General features: G+C 44.5%; 1 protein-coding gene across 3 annotated transcripts in view; it reads right to left on the minus strand.

Moving 5' to 3' along the window:
- The window catches only part of L3MBTL4 (L3MBTL histone methyl-lysine binding protein 4), a 2,903,854-nt gene that overhangs the window by 2,356,932 nt on the left and 527,156 nt on the right, over window positions 1-19,766 (minus strand). The window contains exon 3 of one of the 3 annotated variants that reach the window (XM_044066512.1): window positions 10,039-10,223. The exons of the other annotated variants lie outside the window; for them this stretch is intronic. The gene's annotated coding sequence lies outside the window, so the exon portion shown is untranslated. The remainder of the gene's footprint in view (window positions 1-10,038; window positions 10,224-19,766) is intronic. 3 annotated transcript variants of the gene reach the window in all.

A 19,766-nucleotide genomic window follows, 5' to 3' on the forward strand; every position in this document is an offset into this window, starting at 1 on the left:
CAAAGAGTTGTTCTGATTTTCTGAAAGGCTTTGTTCTGTCCAAATAATAACGCAGCTGTCTGCAGATGTCCAAGGAATGTAGTAGTCTCTCCCCTTTGTTTTGAGGATTAGGGTAAAAGGTAGGTAAAGTGGATAGCCTGATTCAAAGCTACCCTGGATACCACCTTTGGCATAAAGGACGGATTGGTTCGTAAGGAAACTCTGTCCTGATGGAAAATGATGAAAGGCTGCACAGCCATGAGGGCTTGTAGTTCCGATACCCTGCGAGCTGAGGTGATAGCCAGAAGGAAGGCTGTTTTCCAGGACAAATATTGCAATTCTGTTGAGGCAGCTGGCTCAAAAGGAGGCAAGGTCAGTTTTTCTAGAATGAAATTGAGGTCCCAGGCAGGTACTGGTTGTTTCCTTGGGGTTTTATATTCTTAGCCCCTCTGAGGAACTGTCTTAAGAGGGGATGAGAGAATAAAGGAGGATCAGTGTTGTATTCTGCAGAAATGGCTGAGGCATGGATTTTGATGGAGGAGAATGAAAGTCCACTGCTTAGCATCTCAGCTAGATACTGTAATATTTGAGGTAAATTCAGTATTCCAGGATTCTGGCCCTTTTTCTCATTCCAGGCACAAAACCGTTTCTATTTTGCGGAGTAAGCTTTTCTAGTAGAAGGCCTTCTGGCCTCCAAAATGACATCCTGCACCTCCTTGGAGAGTAGGGTCTGTTGTGAAGTTAAGGAATCTTCCATGCGGACAGATTGAGTGTTTTCAGCTGACTGTGAAGAGTTTTGAAGCTGTGCTGAGTCAGAAGAGGAGGCATTAGAGGTAGGGTCTATGGTGGGGAATGCGTCAGGCTCCTCAGGAGTGGGTACCAGTGTTGTCTTGGCCAGTCTGGAGCAATGAGAATCATCTTTGGTCTGTCTGCTCTGGTTTTTAATAGAACTTTGGGCAGCAGAGGAAGAGGTGGAAAGGCATAAACTGTCATTGTTGTCCAACTGAAAGAGAGTGCGTCCACTCTCCAGGCCTGTGGATGAAAAGTCCTTGAGCAGAATTTTGTCAATTGGTGATTTTTGTGGGAGGCAAAGAGATCTATGTCTGGCCTTCCCCATGCTTGAATATCTCTGTAAAAACTTGAGGATGCAACTTCCATTCGTGTGGATCTGTCATATTTCTGCTTAGGTTGTCTGCCAGCGTGTTTTCCTTGCCTGGCAAGTACTGTGCTTGAAGTTCGATTTGTAATTCCAGAGCCATGTTCCAAAGAGACATGGCCAGCCTGCATAGGGGGTATGAATGGGTTCCTCCCTGTTTGTTTATGTACCACATTACTGTGGTGTTGTCTGTAATTATCAATAGTTGACCTGGATGCAGAAGGTCTTTGAAAGCTATAATAGCATTTATTACTGCTAGCATTTCCTTTTGATTGATGTGAAAGTGCTTTTCTTTTTGGGACCATTTGCCCTGAATGCACAGATCTGTCATGTGCGCCCCCCCAGGCGTAGTCCGAGGCGTCTGTTGTGATGACTTGATTTGCTTGAGGCTTGCAGAATGGGAGACCTGTGTTTCTTTGGCATGCTTGAGCCCACCACAGAAATTCCTTTTGAAGACATGGAATCAGTGGTATTATTGTTTCCAAACTGTGGCTGTGTTGAGACCATAGGTTTTTCAGGTACCACTGAAGTTTCCTCATATGCAGCTTTGCACATGGGATTAGTAGGATGCAAGATGCCATGAATCCCAGAGCCTGCAGGATTTTCCTTGCAGTCAGCCTGGTGAAATTTGCTAGTTTTCTGAAGTATTGAGTTAGTTGCCCCTGTTTCTCTGGCGTGAGGTAGGCCATCTGGGTGTTTGTGTCCAAGTTGGCACCCAGGAAAATTATTGTTTGAGAGGGTATTAGCCTTGATTTCTTTTTGTTGACTGTGTATCCCAGAGAATTCAACAACATTATTACAAAAGCCAGATGTTTCAGAAGTATGTGCTTGCTGTCTGCTTGGATCAGGCAGTCATCCAAATATAGGTATATTTGTATACCTTGAAGTCTGCAGTAGGCAATTACTGATGCCAGGCATTTTGTGAATACTCTGGGCGCAGTAGATAAGCCAAAAGGCAATGCAGAAAAATTGATAATGGGTTGAACCTGCAAGAAATCTGAGGTATCTTCTGCAATCTTGTCTGATTGGGGCATGAAGGTATGCCTCCTTGAGGTCCAATGTTACCAGCCAAGACTCCTTGCCCAGCATGGGAAGAAGCTGCTGTAATGTGAGCATCTTGAATTTTGACACGAGTAAAAATGTGTTTAGGATGGATAGGTCCAAAATAGGTCTCCAATCTTTTCCCTTCCTTGGTACCAGGAATAGTCTGGAGTAAAAACCTTGACCTTGTTCTTGTGTAGGTACCTCTTGAATAGCTTTCATGTCCATGAGATCTGAAATTTGTCTTTCTGCCTCTGCCCTTTGATTGTGTGGCAGGTTTGGCATGCCTCTCATTTTTGGAAGGGTGTGAAAATGGAATCTGTAGCCTCTGTTTATAATGTCCAGGATCCATTTGTCTTTTGTGACAATATGCCAATTTTTCGAACATAATGCCAGTTTTCCGCCTAAAGGTGCTGCCATTTGAGCCTTGCTTGGCATGCAAAGGGGAAAGTCACTGGGTTTGCTTTCTGAATGGCTGTGAGCTATCCTCACCACCTCTTTGTGTAGGAGCTTGCCATTGTCTGCCTCTAAATGATCCTTGAGATTGCCCTCTGCCCCTCGGGCACCTGTATCTACCTCTTTGGGGTCTGTCCGTGGCTGGAAAGGACCAATTTTTGGAAGGCCAATTTCTACTGAAACATGGAGGTTGTACCTGTAGGAAATCTTTCACTGTTTGCATTGATTTAGCCTTTTCCTCCATTTTCTTTAATACCTCCTCAGCTTTAACACCAAATAATACATCTTTTTGCAGAGGGGCATCTAGTAATTTAGCTTTGACATGATCTGGTAAGGTTTGCTCCTTGAGCCAGGCATGTCTACGTATGACTGATCCTGTAACAGCAGCTCTACATGAGGCCTCTAAAGCATCAAAACCACATTGCAAGGTATGTTTACCCACTTGTTCTGCACTATGCATCAAATCCTGCAACTCCTTCAAGTCTGGTTGTTCAGGTTGTGACATTTTGCTTCTCAACTGTGATAAAAGAAACTGTTGGTACTTTAAGATATGGAACTGGCAGTTTAATGCCCTCATGGTTAAGGTGGCCGAGGTGTAAACCTTTTCCCCTCACCTTTCTAAAGCTCTGGAATCTCTCTCTGAAGGTAATGGATTTTTAGCAGTGGAGGCCTTAATTCCCTTGGGGCCCTGTGAGATAGTTTCTGGGTCAGCCGCATGGCTTTTGTATAGGAATTGGTGTGAGTCAGGAACCCGGTAATACCGGTCAGGCTTGACTGGGGCTGGAGGTGAAGAGTCTGGGTTAAGGCAGGCCTCCGAATACACATCATCTAGAATGTCTAAGACACGAGGTATAGCCAGAGGTCTGTGCTGAGGGAGCAAGAGAAAATCCCTAAGCCTTTTCTTGGAGTCTGAGAACTCTTGGCCTTCCCAGTGGAAGTGTTCCCTCAAGGTATGCAAGGTTTCCCCAAAAGAGTAATCCTCGGGGGGGAGACTGAGGGAATGGACTCCTCTGCATCAGAATCTTCAAAAGGGGAGTAAGAATGTTCCTGGTCATCAGAATGCTCTGAAATAATGGAGGCCTGGTCCGAGGAGGGGGATTCTTCCTCCACTCTGGGCCTTTTGTCCGGGGGAGGGGGTTGAGAACCCCTGATAAGAGTAATCAAATCCTCAGCCATTTTGAGCATCTGCTTTTTAGGCATGGGGCCTTGAGAAGGACCCTGTGGAGCTTGTCTCTTAGTATGCATGACTGCTTTAGACTTAGTGAAAGCCTTGATGGAAAAAGAAGAGGAAGGCCTGAAGACACCTTGAGAGGTGGCAGACCTGTCTAAACTCTTGAGTTTCACCGTCTAGAGTGGCTTCGGTATCGGTAGTCGGGGTGTGGGCCGAAGAGCCTGCGACCTCGGGTACAGTAGACACCGCCAATGAAGTGTCGTCGGTAGTCAGGGGCTGCGTAGGCGCCTCACTGAGAACCGGACCACCTGTAGTCGGCTTTGTCGTGGTGTCGGTAGAAGCCGCGGACCTCGTATGTCGGTCCTTATCTTTGCGTCTTTTACTCAAAACTGGAGTCGGAGTATCCGACGACATAATGTAATTAAATTTTTTGCCAAAATAATGTTGGGCGAACTCTGCCCGACGCTTAGTAGTGCGTTTGTTGAATGTAGCACAAAAACGACAGGCCGAGACGTCGTGGTCTGGCCCTAAGCAAGGAATGCAGAGGGAATGAAAATCCTTATGCGGTATTTGCTTCCCACATGAAATACAATTATTAACTTTGTCTGACATCAGTCTGAGGCAAGAAAAGTTTCCCCAACGGGGTACTTGGCTTTCAAGAAGACTTCGGTTGCAAAATATTCGTAATCTCAGGAGCTGGCCGACCGGCACTTGCGAACTGCTTCTGCTTCAGGCACCGCGCGGCAAGAAAGACTGAAGAAAATGGCGTCGGCTGGTTCTTTTATACCCCTGTCGCACTGACGTCAGGGAAGAAGCGACGACAACCGACGCCGGACCTAGACTTTGGAATTCGGCCGACCGAGGACCTGCCTGACGGCAGGAAAACCCATCTGTTATGACTGCAGCTGTATGCACGATGAACATCAGGTCACAGCAAGGCCTGCCCCAGTGACGGAAGATTTGAGCCGCTATAATCAGGTCAGGGGACCACTCCTTAGGCATCAAAATGTTCCTGCTCAGATTGTCTGCAATAAGATTGGAGCTCCTGGGAATGTGCATTACTATGAGAAAGCGGTTGGAGGCCATCGCCCAATGCCATATTCTCATAGCTTCCCGACATAGGGTGTAAGATCTGGTTCCACCCGGTTTGTTGATGTACCAGATGACTGACGTTGTTCAATTGTATTGCAGTAGTCCCGGAAGGAAGGGATGGGTGGGTGGAATGCTTGCAACGCTAAGAGAACTGCCCTCAATTCCAGGAAATTTACATGCAAATTGGCATCTATGGAGGTCCAATTGCCTTGGACCGTCCTTCCCTAGAAATGCCCCCCCCCACCTTAACGGGGAAGCGTCCGTAGTCACCATGGCCTTGGGCTGGGGAAGACACAACGGTCAACACCAAAGATTTGTTTCTGGCTTCATCCACCATAGTATTTCTTCCTTGCAAAGGTTTGTAAGGCGTATCATGTAGTCAAGTGGGTGGGTTAAAAATGACCATTGTGATGAAAGGAGCCACTGTAATAGTCTCATGTGCAACCTCTCTAGGGGTACTAAGGTAATGGTTGCTGCCATACAGCCTAATAGTTGTAGTACTAGGCATGCTGGTACAAATGTCTGTAAAAGGAGAACTTGAATCTGATTCCTTATTTCTGAAAGCCTGTGAGAAGGAAGGGAAGCATGACAGGACGTTGTGTCGAAGATTGTTCCAATGAATTCCAGTGTTCTTGCTGGAGACGTTTGACTTTTCCATATTGATCATGATACCTAGGTGAAGAGCAAGACCTTGAGTGTAAGAGATACTGAGAATTAGAAAATTCCTGGTCATAGCGGTAAGGAGCGAATCATCTGGATATGGAAACACCCAGAATCCTTGTAGTCGGAGATGAGCTACTTCGACTGCCATACATCTGAACGCTCTGGGGGCTGTCGAGAGACCAAAGGGCAGTACTCTGAACTGGTAGTGATTGGCTCCCAGCCAGAAGCAAAGAAATCTCCAGGAGCATTTGTCCATCTTTATATGGTAATATGCATCCTGAATGTCTGTAGAGCACATCCAGTTGTCCTTCCCCAGAGAGGGGAGAATGGAGTGCACCGGGATCATCCGAAATTTTTGAGGTTTGATGAATTTGTTTAGTAGGCTGAGATCCAAGATTGGTCTCCAGTCCCCTGTCTTTTTTGGCACTAAAAAGAACCTCGAGTAAAAACAGGATCCTATTTGGTCTGATGGGACTGGTTGGATGATTCTTTTTCTTAGCAGCTTTTCGATTTCTAAGGCTGCTGCATCTCTCTGACCGGGTGGAACATCAGGGATTCGTTTTACACGTCTGGGAGTGAGATTGAATGGGATAGGATAGCCTCTGGATATTATTCTCTGCAACCATGAATCCATTGTTATGAGTTGCCAGGCTTGTAGGTGCAGAGAGAATCGTCCCCCGATTGCTTTCAGAGAAAAGCAATCAGGCCGCTGCTCAGGACTGCTGCAAGGATCGGCCAGAGAACAAATCCCGAGTGTCACAGAAAGATCCTTGGGACTTCTTGAACCACAATTTTCCTCCCCTCTGATTCCTGGAGTAGGATCTCGGGGGGGTGGGGGGGGGGGGTGGAAAAACGTATGCCCACAGCAGACAAGGTCTTTCCATCTTTCTCACTTCATAATAGCGTGTCTCTTACTTTGGGAACACATAGGGAAGATTCGTCAACAGGCACGTTGACAAAGGAAAATGTGAAAGGGTCCGCAAAGTCACACAAATGCATCCAAGCATGCCGTCTCATGACGATGTCCAATGCGGCTGCTCGAGCTGCCCCCTCGGTAGTGTGAGAGATCAAGCGCATTGAGGACTTCGAGATGGATTCTAGAGTAGCTAGCTGGAAGGCAACAGTATCAAGTACTTCCTCAGGCAGTACCCCCGCTGAAGAGGCAGACATTTCCAAGATTAGGTCTCTTTAGAGGCGAGTAAAGTGTGCCAGGTAATTCAGTGACCAAATGGCAAAGGTTCCTGAAGCAAAGGTCTGCTTCCCCAGTCTGTCCAAAGCCCAAGACTCCCTGTTTGGGGGATGAACAGTGGAACTATCTTCTGCCAGTTCCCTCTTAGTGGCCACCGTCATGACCATGGAATCTACTATTAGCTGTCTGGACTAGTTGGGTTGGTCTTCAGGTGTGGACAAAATTTTATTGGGCTTCCAGGAGACAGGTTCCATGTTGTCCAGAGCCTTCCAGGCATGCTGCACGATAAGCCTAATGAGCTCTTCTGCAGGTGGGGTGACCAGGAAGTAGGTGGTCGAGCACAGAAAGCCTGCAAGAACACCGATTCCTCCGAGGAAGGGTTGGGGGATTTCCAATCTCCCCTCTGCAAAGAGGATCTCGAGAATGTCTCCAAATGAAAGGGCTTCTGGAGGAGACCATGGGGCCCCTTATCCCTCATCGTAATCAGTGTCTTCAGTGATGGATTTTTCAGGGAAATTGAGGTGCCTCCTCTTGCAACGTTTCTTCTGGGGTGGCTCCCCAGTGGGGTCTTCTGAGTAGGACTCCAGAGAAAGGGTTCCCTTCAAGGGAAGGTCTTGCGGCTCACGTGCCCGAGATCCCAGAGTAGGAGGTTGGGACAGCTGCATGCTAGGGGGGGGGGGGGTCTGGTTGTGATGCCAATGGTGCCAACAGTGAGCTTGTTGAAGTGAGGACCCACTCCATCACCTGGAAAGCAGGCCCGCCTGAAGAGGGATGAGAGCCCGGGACAGAGTAGGACAACCTCGGAACCGGGGTCACACCCCATCCCGACGAGCCCACCTCCAGGTGAGGAGCTCTGAGAGGACTGGTAGCTGCCGGAAAAGCCTTAACCGTATATGGCACCATAGAAAAATCAGCACTGAGCTAGGTGTCACAGTGCTGACAGCTCAATCACTGCTCTGAGGGTGCACCAGTTCAGAAGGAACCATGGCACCAAGAGTTATCAGTGCTGACAAGGAAGCCTCCGCTGTCGAATCCGAGACAGAGTGGACCGGGATGGACATCTGTACCGAAACCTCCAAATCCTGGGAGAAGGTCAGAGGAGGATAAACAGGTGAATATGCCGGGAAAGCTTACATTCCAAGAGGGAGGGAAGACCTAGTCAGGGTTGGTAAGCCTCTAGCTGCCAAAAGCTGGTCCACAACCCTCACTACATCTTGTTCCGAAAGACTCCTGGTGGATCTGAAGGAAGCTGCTGATGGAGATTCTGGTCTATCAATAATCGTGCTGAATTGTTGCCCCAAAAAAGGGTCATAAGATGGGGAGTACCTTGTTCTGGCAAGGTACTCAATCTTTGGTACTGCAGGTGTCATCATAGGTGGAGCTGTGGAAGTCATCATTACCATGGCCGGGGATGGTATCGATGCTGGTACAGAAGTAGGAGCCTGTGTCATGATCAAAGTCGGCACTAAGGGAGAAGACAGAGACCTTGGTGCCGAAGCTGTCTGCACCGACAGTGGGGAAAGAAGCCTGGTGTCATCTCGGTTTTGAAGAGGACGGAGATGTCGGCACCGAGTGACTCCGTTTTTCCTTATGTTTTTTAACATCCTTTTGTTTAGGAGGTGGTCAAACCTCCGTCCCAGAGAAAGCCTCCGAGAAGGGTGATTTCAACATACCCTTCAAAATGAGTTTGTTCTTGCGTTCAGCTAACGTACGGTTGCTGAAACTAGAGCAAATATCACAAGACGCATTAATATGGTCAGCACCCAAACAATAAACACACCAGGCGTGACCGTCTGAGTTGGGCATCTGAAGCCTGCACTTATCACACTGCTTAAAACCTAGTTTTGTTTTATCAGACATTATGAAAACCACGCAAACACTATAGTCCTAAATCACAACTATAACCAAAAAAAACAGCAAGGAAAGGAAGGGGCCTACCAAAAGTAGGGGAGAGGGATAGTACCAATGATGGTACAGAAAGATCTACCAAAGGTAGGGGAGAGGGATAGTACCAATGATGGTACAGAAAGATCTACCAAAGGTACGGGAGAGGGATAGTACCAGTGATGGTACAGAAAGATCCACCAAAGGTAGGGGAGAGGGATAGTACCAATGATGGTACAGAAAGATCCACCAAAGGTAGGGGAGAGGGATAGTACCAATGATGGTACAGAAAGATCTACCAAAGGTAGGGGAGAGGGATAGTACCAGTGATGGTACAGAAAGATCTACCAAAGGTAGGGGAGAGGGATAGTACCAGTGATGGTACAGAAAGATCTACCAAAGGTAGGGGAGAGGGATAGTACCAATGATGGTACAGAAAGAATTACCAAAGGTAGGGGAGAGGGATAGTACCAGTGATGGTACAGAAAGATCTACCAAAGGTAGGGGAGAGGGATAGTACCAGTGATGGTACAGAAAGATCTACCAAAGGTAGAGGGTAGGGTTTAGTAAGAAAGTATAGAATTTAAAGGCAAAAGAGAAAACCTCAGAAAAAATGATAAAGGAAAAGTAATTATAGTCGATTAACTACAAAAACAATACACTTCGCTTGAGAGAAAGCTTGGTACAGCTGACGAGAAATGCAGCAAATGAGACATGAAGAAACTATGAGAGGGGCATTGTGGGTAGGACTTATCTGTGAGTTTTTGGCTGGCGCGAGCTTGGTACCATCTGTGTCGATTCCGGGGACGGAACCGAAGTCCTATCTGTGAGGAATGAATGAAGATTTACAACATCGGACAGCTGCTTACATAATATATTCCTGGATAGACAAACTACTGTTTTGTAATACACCAAATAACAATTGATTAACAATAACAATTGATTAATAATTAAAGAACTGTCAGCCAGCTGTTCAGCAACTGAATAACAGACTGGCTAGCAAGAACGGCTATTGGACGGCAGTGGTGCAGCACTAGCATTGTAGCCTCACAGCAAGAAGTTCTCCGGTTCGATTCTCGGCTGGAGTGCCTTCTGTGTGGATTCTGCATGTCCTCCCTGCGTTCATGTGGGTTTTCTCTGAGTACTCCAGTTTCCTCTCACTTTACAAAGATATGCGTTTGGAGAGTTTCTACCCGGGCCTCTGCTGAAAATTGGCTCAATCCAAGTCGGCCTTTCCCGGTAAACAAATGTTAAATAAAATAAAAATAAATGAATAAGAAATGAGTGACCTACTGGAATAAGAGCAAACAGTCATGGTTTATACAAGGTGAGGGTGAGGAATACAGCAGGCAGTGATTAAAGAAAAAGGGACAATGATTCAACTAGTCATCCATTGCTTGTACTTACATCTCAGAGACGCGTCACTGGAATTCCCACTGAAGTACGGTACTACACATTCATTCACTGCAAAGTCGTTATTGACTCATCACTGTGTAATGACAACTCAGATCCTTCAGTCTTCCAACCCTGACTTCTTCTTTGATTGTTAACTTTTCTCATTGGCATTACCACTTCAAGAATGCCACCAAAAACTGAAATAAAAAAAAATAATTACAAAACACAAATGCAAAGATAGCTATTTTAGTATATATCCCTGCTACTCTCACTATAGAAAAGAAAATGTTTAAAAATGATGGCTGTAACTGGTATAAATGAATCAAACCTTTTTAAAAAAACACCTTTATTAAACTACCATTTAAGACAGAGATATACATACATTAATATAGCAATAAACCACAGTTGTGTATGAGTAATGCTGGATTTACTCATGGTTGGCATGGCTTGGTCATGAGAGCTTTGCCCTCGTGACCAAACAAAGCCAACCGTGGATAAATCAGCATTACCCACACCCAGTCATGAGTTATTGATATTATACAATGACATTATTTAAGAAAAAAGTACTTACTTTTCTTAAATAATGTCTTTGTATTATGGCGCCATGGTGTTCTTCCGCACTGTTTCCAGAATCTGCACTTTGATGATGTACTGCTCTTCCAGAATCTGCCCTTTGATGATGTACTGCTCTCCCAGAATCTGCCCTTTGATGATGTACTGCTCTTCCAGAATCTGCCCTTTGATGATGTACTGCTCTTCCAGAATCTGCCCTTTGATGATGTACTGCTCTCCCAGAATCTGCCCTTTGATGATGTACTGCTCATGCATACAGGACTTGTGTTCCCAGGCTTGCATACTACATCACTGCTTCAGAAACAAGAGAGAAAGGACAATCTCTGTTGCTATTTTTTTTTTGGGGGGGGGGGGGGGGGCTTGTAACCTCCAGACAGTTTAGAGGTATGAGAGAGACGGGGAAAATACAAGGAAAATCATGTATGTTTGTTTTGTTTGCAGAACATACCCGATTTTCCTTGTATTTTCTCTCATATGTACATCTCGACCTTTTATTTGAAAAAATGTGGACAAAGCATAAATAAAGAAGGAAAAATAATTATGCATTGCCTGAAGGAAAGAAAGTCTGAAACTGAAATGCCTGTCATGATTTAGTGACTGTTCCTCAGTGATTTTGTCAGAAACCACAATTTTTAAGAGGAAAGAAGTCACTAAATAATGACATGCATTTCAATTTCAGACTCTTCCTTCAGACTAATACTTGTCTACGACATACCGGAAAAAAAAAAAAGTATGGCACCTCAGTGATACTTTAGAGGTCGGACTTTTTCTGTTGGGATATGCTTAACTTACAATGGGCATGCTGGTTGGGCTGACCAAGCAGCGTGCTCGTTTCTGAATATAAATGGCCAGTCATTGTATAATAGGAAATAAAATAAACCATTCTAACATTTTTTCACTTGTACGCATTATACATTACATATTATGTTTTGTATCTTTACATTACATAAATTGCTCAATTCCCACCTTCACTTAAACCTCATTCCTCCTCCTGAACACTATTCTGCATGTACTGTTCCCACAAATTCCACTTATTTCTATGTTATATGCTCCTTCCCACTTCTAAATATCCCACTTTAATTTGTTTACCTTTTTTACAATACTCAATAGTTCAACTACAGTTTCCTCCCACATCCCAAAGACATGCGGTAGGTGGATTGGACACTAAACATTAGCCCTAGGCGTGATTGCATACCTTCTGTGGAAGGTTGGACGCCGGGCTGGCAACTCGACACTGTAAAACTCCACTGCCAATCATGAGCGGGCAGGTGATCAGCTGTGGCAACCACTAACTGGGAAAAGCCGAAAGAAGAAGAACAGTCCAAATACAATTGGTTTATATTTTGATTTCTGTTTTCTAATCATTTTTTTTCAAAGCTAATAGTAATGCCTTATTAAATTTACTTATATGTCTAGGCAAGTCAAAAACTGTGTCCCAGCCATTTGCTTACACAATATTTCTGACAGAGTACTTTGTATGAAATTTTTAAAATAGGTCAACTCATTACACTCTCAAAAAACATGTTCCTTTTTATCTCATTCTTCCACATCACACCTCCAACATTTGCTGCCCACTCGAGAAAAAAAATATCTGAAGTCTGTTTGGAGCATAAAAATATTTATGCAAGCTCTTCCAAGCAACCCCCCTAAACCTTATGGACTTTGTTGCATACCGGGGAGCCATACATATTATCCACCCATTGTTCCCTTGAAATGTGCTTATCCAGTCTCTCTTCACAATCTTTTACAACCTCCTCTGATTGACTGATTTGATGATTAGCTATCATGCAATATTTTATATCCTCTAGTAATTATTTTTAGAAATGTACAGAGGTGCAGTGGTGCAGCGCTTTCGCCTCAGAGCAAAAAGGTTCTCCGGTTTGATTCTTGACTGGGGTGCCTTCTGTGCGGAGCCTGCATGTCCTCCCTGCATTCGCTTTGGTTTCCTCCTACATTCCAAAGACATGTATCTGGAGCATTTCTCTCCAAGCCTCCTCTGAAAATGGGCTGTGTCCCAGTTGGACTTTCCCGGTAAACAAATGTTAAATAAATAAATAAAATCTAGAAATGAAGTTGTTGTTAAACTCTACTCGAGCGTGCTCCCCTTAGGACTGCTCTACTCCCTTCTCTCTGCCTTACTCTGATATCAGTCCCTGACAGGGAAGGTTATTCCCTTCTCTCTGCCTTACTCTGATATCAGTCCCTGACAGGGAAGGTTATTCCCTTCTCTCTGCCTTACTCTGATATCAGTCCCTGACAGGGAAGGTTATTCCCTTCTCTCTGCTTTACTCTGATATCAGTCCCTGACAGGGAAGGTTATTCCCTTCTCTCTGCCTTACTCTGATATCAGTCCCTGACAGGGAAGGTTATTCCCTTCTCTCTGCCTTACTCTGATATCAGTCCCTGACAGGAAGGTTATTCCCTTCTCTCTGCCTTACTCTGATATCAGTCCCTGACAGGGAAGGTTATTCCCTTCTCTCTGCCTTACTCTGATATCAGTCCCTGACAGGGAAGGTTATTCCCTTCTCTCTGCCTTACTCTGATATCAGTCCCTGACAGGGAAGGTTATTCCCTTCTCTCTGCCTTACTCTGACATCAGTCCCTGACAGGGAAAGTGGTTTCTAACCTGCAGTTCCAACGTTTCCTTGTCCTCGTGCCGCTGTCACTTTTTCCCTCTCTAGTTATTTGTTGCCAACACTTTGGTTCCTTTGTCAGTTTACTCCAGTGAATTCCAGCTCCTTCTTGCCTATTTTCAGTACCCCTACCTGAGAGTCAGTAAAATGACACAATGACATTTCCTAATGAAAATAGTAATTACCCCCTGCATTAGCACCCCGAAGGATGTGAACACACGTGTGTGCTTGTCTTTGTCCCAGTTGGGGAAATCACTTTTTAACATATTTGCAAAAACATACAGACAGCACTGTTAGATCATAATGTGGTGGACATAATGGCTACATTCTAAATTTTAAATCAATCCACCAAAAAATTAGCAACGTTTTTTATATTATTTAGAGAATGGGTGACCGGGACATTGCCACTCTGACATGATTAAAGTACAGCCATGTATGAAAACTTACCATAATAGTACATGTCTGAATGATCACTGCTGCAGTAGCCTTAGCTGCATGGATTACATCCAGACAAGGCTGTAACACCTGAGCACCTTCTGAAGTTTCTGGGCCCCTTCCATGCTACCAAACTAGTAGCTCAAGCTGATTAAAAGGACATGTTTGGTTGCCAAGCCATTCAGAGCTTCCATGCCAACAGAGAAGAGGCCTGAAAAAACAATGTTAGCTTCAGCAACAAAGTGTCCACACCATGGCATAAACAACACACCAATAACAAGGAGATGGAGCTAGGGAACAGCTACTGCAGCAGTGATCATTCCAACATCTACTGTTACAGTGAGGTTACTTACACAACTGCGGTACGCTCATCATACTGACCACTGTTACAGTAGCCTTAGCTATACCGGCACATTATTACCCTGGCTTACTATAACTGGCAGGTTAAAGGGGAACGGTCCAGGAACTGAAGAATGATCCTAGTAAAGCCTGATGTAGCCCTAGAGAAGAAGCCACGCTGTATGGAGGACCACATTACTGTTTCTAGACTACTTGAAGAATCCAACCCTTTCCAATAATCCAAAGATGAAACCAAGGACACGACAGAGTGGGGCTTGACCCGGCCTCAAACAGTTTGCTATGCCAAGTAAAACAAAGGGTACCAGACTTTGGAAATACTCTATTGTGATGCAGATTGTCCTTTGTTCTCCTTACAAGAAGTGAAGTGATGTGAAGATCGTGGACATCCAAGGTATGAAGTGCCCTTTTCACTCTCATTGTTAGGTGCAGAAAACAGGGACATGAAGTTTGGTGAAAGTAAACTCACATACCACTTTAAGCATAAAAGGATTGCTTTTCAAAGAAATGGTGTCTCAGTATAAAATGAGATAACGCTGACTCTCTGTAAGAGCCTGCAACTCAGATACTCTTCTTGCAGAGGTCAAAGCAAACAGTAAAACAGTTTTTCACATAGGAACGGCAAGTCAGTCAGATTAGCTGGCTCAAACGGGACAAGTGTTAGCTTCTCTAACACAAAATTATTACCCCAAAGAGGGGCCATAGCTTTTCTATAAGGCCTCTTACGCAAAACCCTTTCAAGAACATTTTAACATGAGACTGCAAAAAGGAGGATCCGTGGGCAAACATGCTGAAATGACCTATAAATCAACCTTGACACTGAAGTAAGAAAGACCATAGGACAGGAGAGCTCTCACAGATACTGTAAAACCAGAGAAACTCTAGCCCTGAAAGTGTGCTGGTTATGCTTCTGACACTAACCAGAAAACCTTTTCCATTTACTAATATATGGTTTTCTAGTGGCAGGCTTACCTGCTTTCATAACAACTTGCTTCACATTCTCAGTTAATAAATGCCTAAAGGGAATTCAGACCCCATCATCCAAGCAGTCATTTGAAGTTGAATGGGGTCTGGGTGCATCAAACACCCCTGTTCTTTTGTGACCAGATCCATTATAAGAGGAAGCTTGTGGAAATTTCCCCTGGCCATTTCCAAAAGGAGGGCACTGCTGCCTGGGCCTGAATGGAGACACCACAATGATCTTGGGAGATTCCTTCTGAATTCTGTACTTCAGTGGAAAGGGTGGAAAAACATACAGGACTATTCCAGTCAAAGTAAAGGAGAAGGCATCTGTCGTCCAGGCCTTCTCACGTGGAGTCCTTAAGCAGAATCTTGCCCGCTGATTGTTCAGAGAGGGGGCAAACAGGTCTACTTAATGAACCCCCTACAGGCGCATCAAATCTTGGAAGACCCTCTGATCTAGTTTCTATTCATGAGGGACTGCCCTTGTCCTGCTCACCTTGTCTGCTACACCATTTTGCTTTGACAAAATGCAGGATGCCTGTAAAGTGAGACTGTGCTGTGAAGCTATATCCCAAGCTAACATGACTAGTCTGTAAAGGGGGTACAAACTGGTTCCCCCTTGTTCATTAATGAACCACATGACTTGGGTTTTGTCTGTAACAACTTGGAGAGGTCCAGCAAACCAATCATGATTCAGAGAGTTGAGCGCCTTGATCACAGCAAGCATCTCTTATATTTATGTGCTTCCTTCTGTCCATGGTGTCTCACACACTTGCACTTTTTCCCCTCCCAAAACTGCTCCCCAATCAAAGTCTGAGGTGTCTGTGGTGACTGAATGCTTTGGACCACGGAGGGAGAAGGGGAGACCTTGATTTAGGTGTACCTGCTGTCTCCAACATGTGATTTCTCTTCGGACAAACCCCCAGCACTGAAATTTGGAGAGAAAAGGATGCTGGTTCTGGGACCAGAGAGACTTATGATACCCCTGGTAAGACTCCACATGAGAAAGATAAAACACTATCTGCAGAATCAAAGATGCCATGAGACCCAAAATTCTGAGGTATTCCCTCATAGTGACAGATGTCCTTGTGGAAAAACCTTAGGAATAGACTCAGATATACATCTGTTTTTCCCTGCGGAAGAAAAGTTATTGGAGTGTGTAGATGACACACCAGGAATACACAACACTGTGAAGGAGTCAAAAAAAGACTTCTGAATGTTCTCTTGGAATCCCAGCTTGTGTAAGATATCTCTCACCCAAGTGAGACATCCCTGACAATATGAAAAAGACTCTGGAAAGATAAGCAAGTTGTTTAAATAAGTTAAATGTGGATTGTAGTCTGCAATGAGCTACAACTTCTGTTAGAAACTTTTAAACACTCTTGGTGCAATGGACAGTACAAAGGGTACGGCAAAGAACTGCTAATGTGATCCAGACACAAAACCTTAAACACAAGAAATCTGGATGAATAGGGATGTGATCAACATCTTTTAAACCTAACGTTACAAGGAAACTTAAAGGAGGAAGGAGAGGTGGCAGTTTGTGAAAAGACAGCATTTTCAACATGGGCAATATCACAATATAGGTTTAAGAAAGAAAGATCCAAAACTGGCTACAAGCATTTTTGTCCTTTGGCAATAAAAACATCTTTAAATTAAAACCTTTCCCAACCTTCTTGGAAAAGGTTCTATCACTCTCTGCGGCAGCATGTGTTGGAAGGACAGGGGGAAATAAAGGAGTCTGGTGGATGATGAATTATCCCCTGGAAAGGAGGGATTTCTTCACATCATTTGTAACCTTGATAAATGATTTTCAGAATTCATCTGTCGGTGACTATCTGTTGCCACAGACAAAAGTGGAAATTCAGACTTTCCGGAAGGAAAAGAGACTGACAAGGTAGGGGTGGGGACAAAGTCCATTAAAGAGACATTCTGACTTGTTGGACTGCCCTAGGTTTTGGAACCCCCATGCCATTTCTTATCATACGTCTATTTACCTGCATTTTGGTGAGATTGGATTTTTTTTGCCATAAGTGGATAAAGAGTTACAGAATCCCTTAGAAAATTTGGAAAATGAGGGCTGAAAAATCTGTATCAACTTACCCCTTTCATTACACTTTGATAACCTTTGCAAAAGAGGAACCAAAAACTGAATCTCTATCCAAATGAGAACTTCAAATCTCAATTTTTACATCATCCAGGAGGTTCTCAGAATGTAACCTGACAAACCACCTCAAAAAACAGTACCAGTGGCCACAGCCCTAGAAGTTACCTGCTGAGTCATACACACATAGTAAACAATAAGTTGGAACTTGCAAAATGGAACAAAACTAAATTATTTAAAGCAAATTTTTCCTAAAAAGAAAAAAACTGCAGATAAAATATCCCTCATGCTTTCACAATTAGTGAGAATAAGATTGAACATATGAGCCTGACAATTCAAAATACATTTTCTACCCCCTGCTTATCAAAAATCTTTCCACCCCCGTCAGAATAAGACTGGAATTAACTAAAGGTTTAGCAGCGGTAGGATTAACTAAAACTACAGCTGTTGGATCGGGTTTGGGATGAGTACATAAAAACCTATGACTGAAGAAAGATTAGCTGTGAAAAATCTTACCATAGCCATATATGTCCTTCTCTTCCATGTTGCAGTATTCTCATTTGTGGGATATCCCCCGCCTCGGGCGACCCGAACGTCTGGCTCATATACCAAAGCTTAAGCCTGGCTGCTGTAAAGTGCATGGGATGTCACACATACAGACTATAAGTGGGCCATAAATGTGACGTCCGCACACACAGAACTCAGAACTGAGTGTCCAGTCAGACAATAGTCTAAGGGAAGCTGAAGGATGCCATCCAGATAGGTAAAAGGTCCTCTAGGGGAAGAAGGAGGGAAGTAATACTGCAACATGGAAGGAAGGACATCTATGGCTATGGGAATATTTTACACAAGTATTCTATGTCCTTCTATTTTCATGTTGCAGTATTTGCACATGTGGGAGAGTACCACAGTTTATGCAGAGAAAAGGGTGGAGGAAGAAGTAGCAGTCTCCAGGAAGCCATGGAGGAATTTTTTTTTTTTTTTTACAAATCCTACCCTAGCTCTGGAGATGCTATCCAATTTATACTGTTTAGTGAAAGTGTGTACAGAAGACCATGCAGCAGTCTCTAGGATGGTGGCTGTATCAAGGCCTTTAAGAAAGGCCCCTAAAGAGGCCACCACTCTGATGGAGTAGGCTCTAACTGTGTGGGGTAATTCTTTACCATGGAAGGATTAACAGAAGGACATAGGTTTGCAGATCCAGGAGGATATGGTCTGTTTGGATACAACGTTCCCCAGGGTCCTGGGGTGAAAGGACGCAAAGGGCTGGTTGGACTTCTTGATGTCCTTAGTGTTATCCAGATAAAACCTCAGTTGCCTGTGAACATCTAGGGAATGGAGCACTCTCTCACGGTCATTCTGTGATGGAGGGAAGAAGGCAGGTAGGTGGATAGATTGGTTAAGAGACAGTTCATTGACCACTTTGGGCATGAAGGAGGGGTTAGTACGAGGAGGACCCTGTCTTTATGAAAAATGGTGTAAGGTGGAGTAGTCATGAGTGCTTGTAGCTCTGAGACCCTTCTGGCTGAAGTGAGGGTGACCAACAAGACACATCTTCAAGGTGGTGGAAGCTGCTAGCTCGAAGGGGACAGAACTGCGTTATTCTAGAACAAGATTCAAATCCTAACGGGGGGGGGGGGATAACTGGTTTCCTTGGTGGTCTGATGTGCAGGACTCCCTTAAGAAACAGCTTCACCTCTAATCTTGATAATAGAGGTGGATCTAGAGGTAAACAGGCTGAAATGGCTGATGAGTGGACTTTCACTGAAAAGTATGAAAGTTCAGATTTTAGACACTCGCACACTTAGGCCAAAACTAGAGGTACTGCATGGAAGGGGTCTAGTTGCCTTTGAAGACCCCAGCAGGAGAACCTTTTCCATTTTGCTAAATAGGATCTCCTAGTAGTAGGTTTTCTGGCCTCCTGCAGGACAGATAGGGGTCTATATCAACGTTGTCAAAGATTTACAACTTCGAACAATATATGGTCAAACCCATACGTGAAGTTGTAAAACTTTGAAAACTCAAAAAAAATAATAATAATAAATAAATTACCTGGCGGTTGTAAGAAGGGGGACAAGCCCCCCTGCACCCCCCATCCCCCGCTCTTTAAATATACCAACTCTGAGACTGCACTACAATGCAGTACAGTGCGGAAAGGGAAGATTTGCCTTTACTACACCTTAGTGCGATCTCGGAGTTGGTACATTTAAAGAGCATGGGGTGTGGAGGGTGCAGGCGGGCTTGCCCCCCCCCCCCTCCTTACAACTGTCAGGTAAATTTTTTTTATTTTTATTTTTAAGTTTTTGAAGTTTTACAACTTCGAACATATGGGTTTGACCATATAGCGTTCGATGTTGTAAAACTTCGACAACTCAATATAGACCCGACAGATAGCACGTCCTCTGAGTAAAGGTGTCTGAAAGGGATCAGAAGTTTATCACCCACAGGGTAAGGTTGAGGGTCTGCAGATGAGGATGGATAAGAGATCCCTTTCTGTTGTGTGAGAAGGTCCACCTTGTGAGGCAACTTGTGGTGACAGCCCTTGGCAAAAATAAAAGAGGGAACCAATGCTGCCTTGGCCAATAGGGGGTCACCAGCAAGATTTCTGGTTTGTCCCGCTGACTTTTCAGCAGGACCGTCTGTATAACAGGGAAAAGGGGAACCATACAGGAACA

Source organism: Protopterus annectens, chromosome 3.part1 (genome assembly GCF_019279795.1).
Source record: "Protopterus annectens isolate FY-2018-M chromosome 3.part1, PAN1.0, whole genome shotgun sequence".
Taxonomy (NCBI): domain Eukaryota; kingdom Metazoa; phylum Chordata; order Ceratodontiformes; family Protopteridae; genus Protopterus; species Protopterus annectens.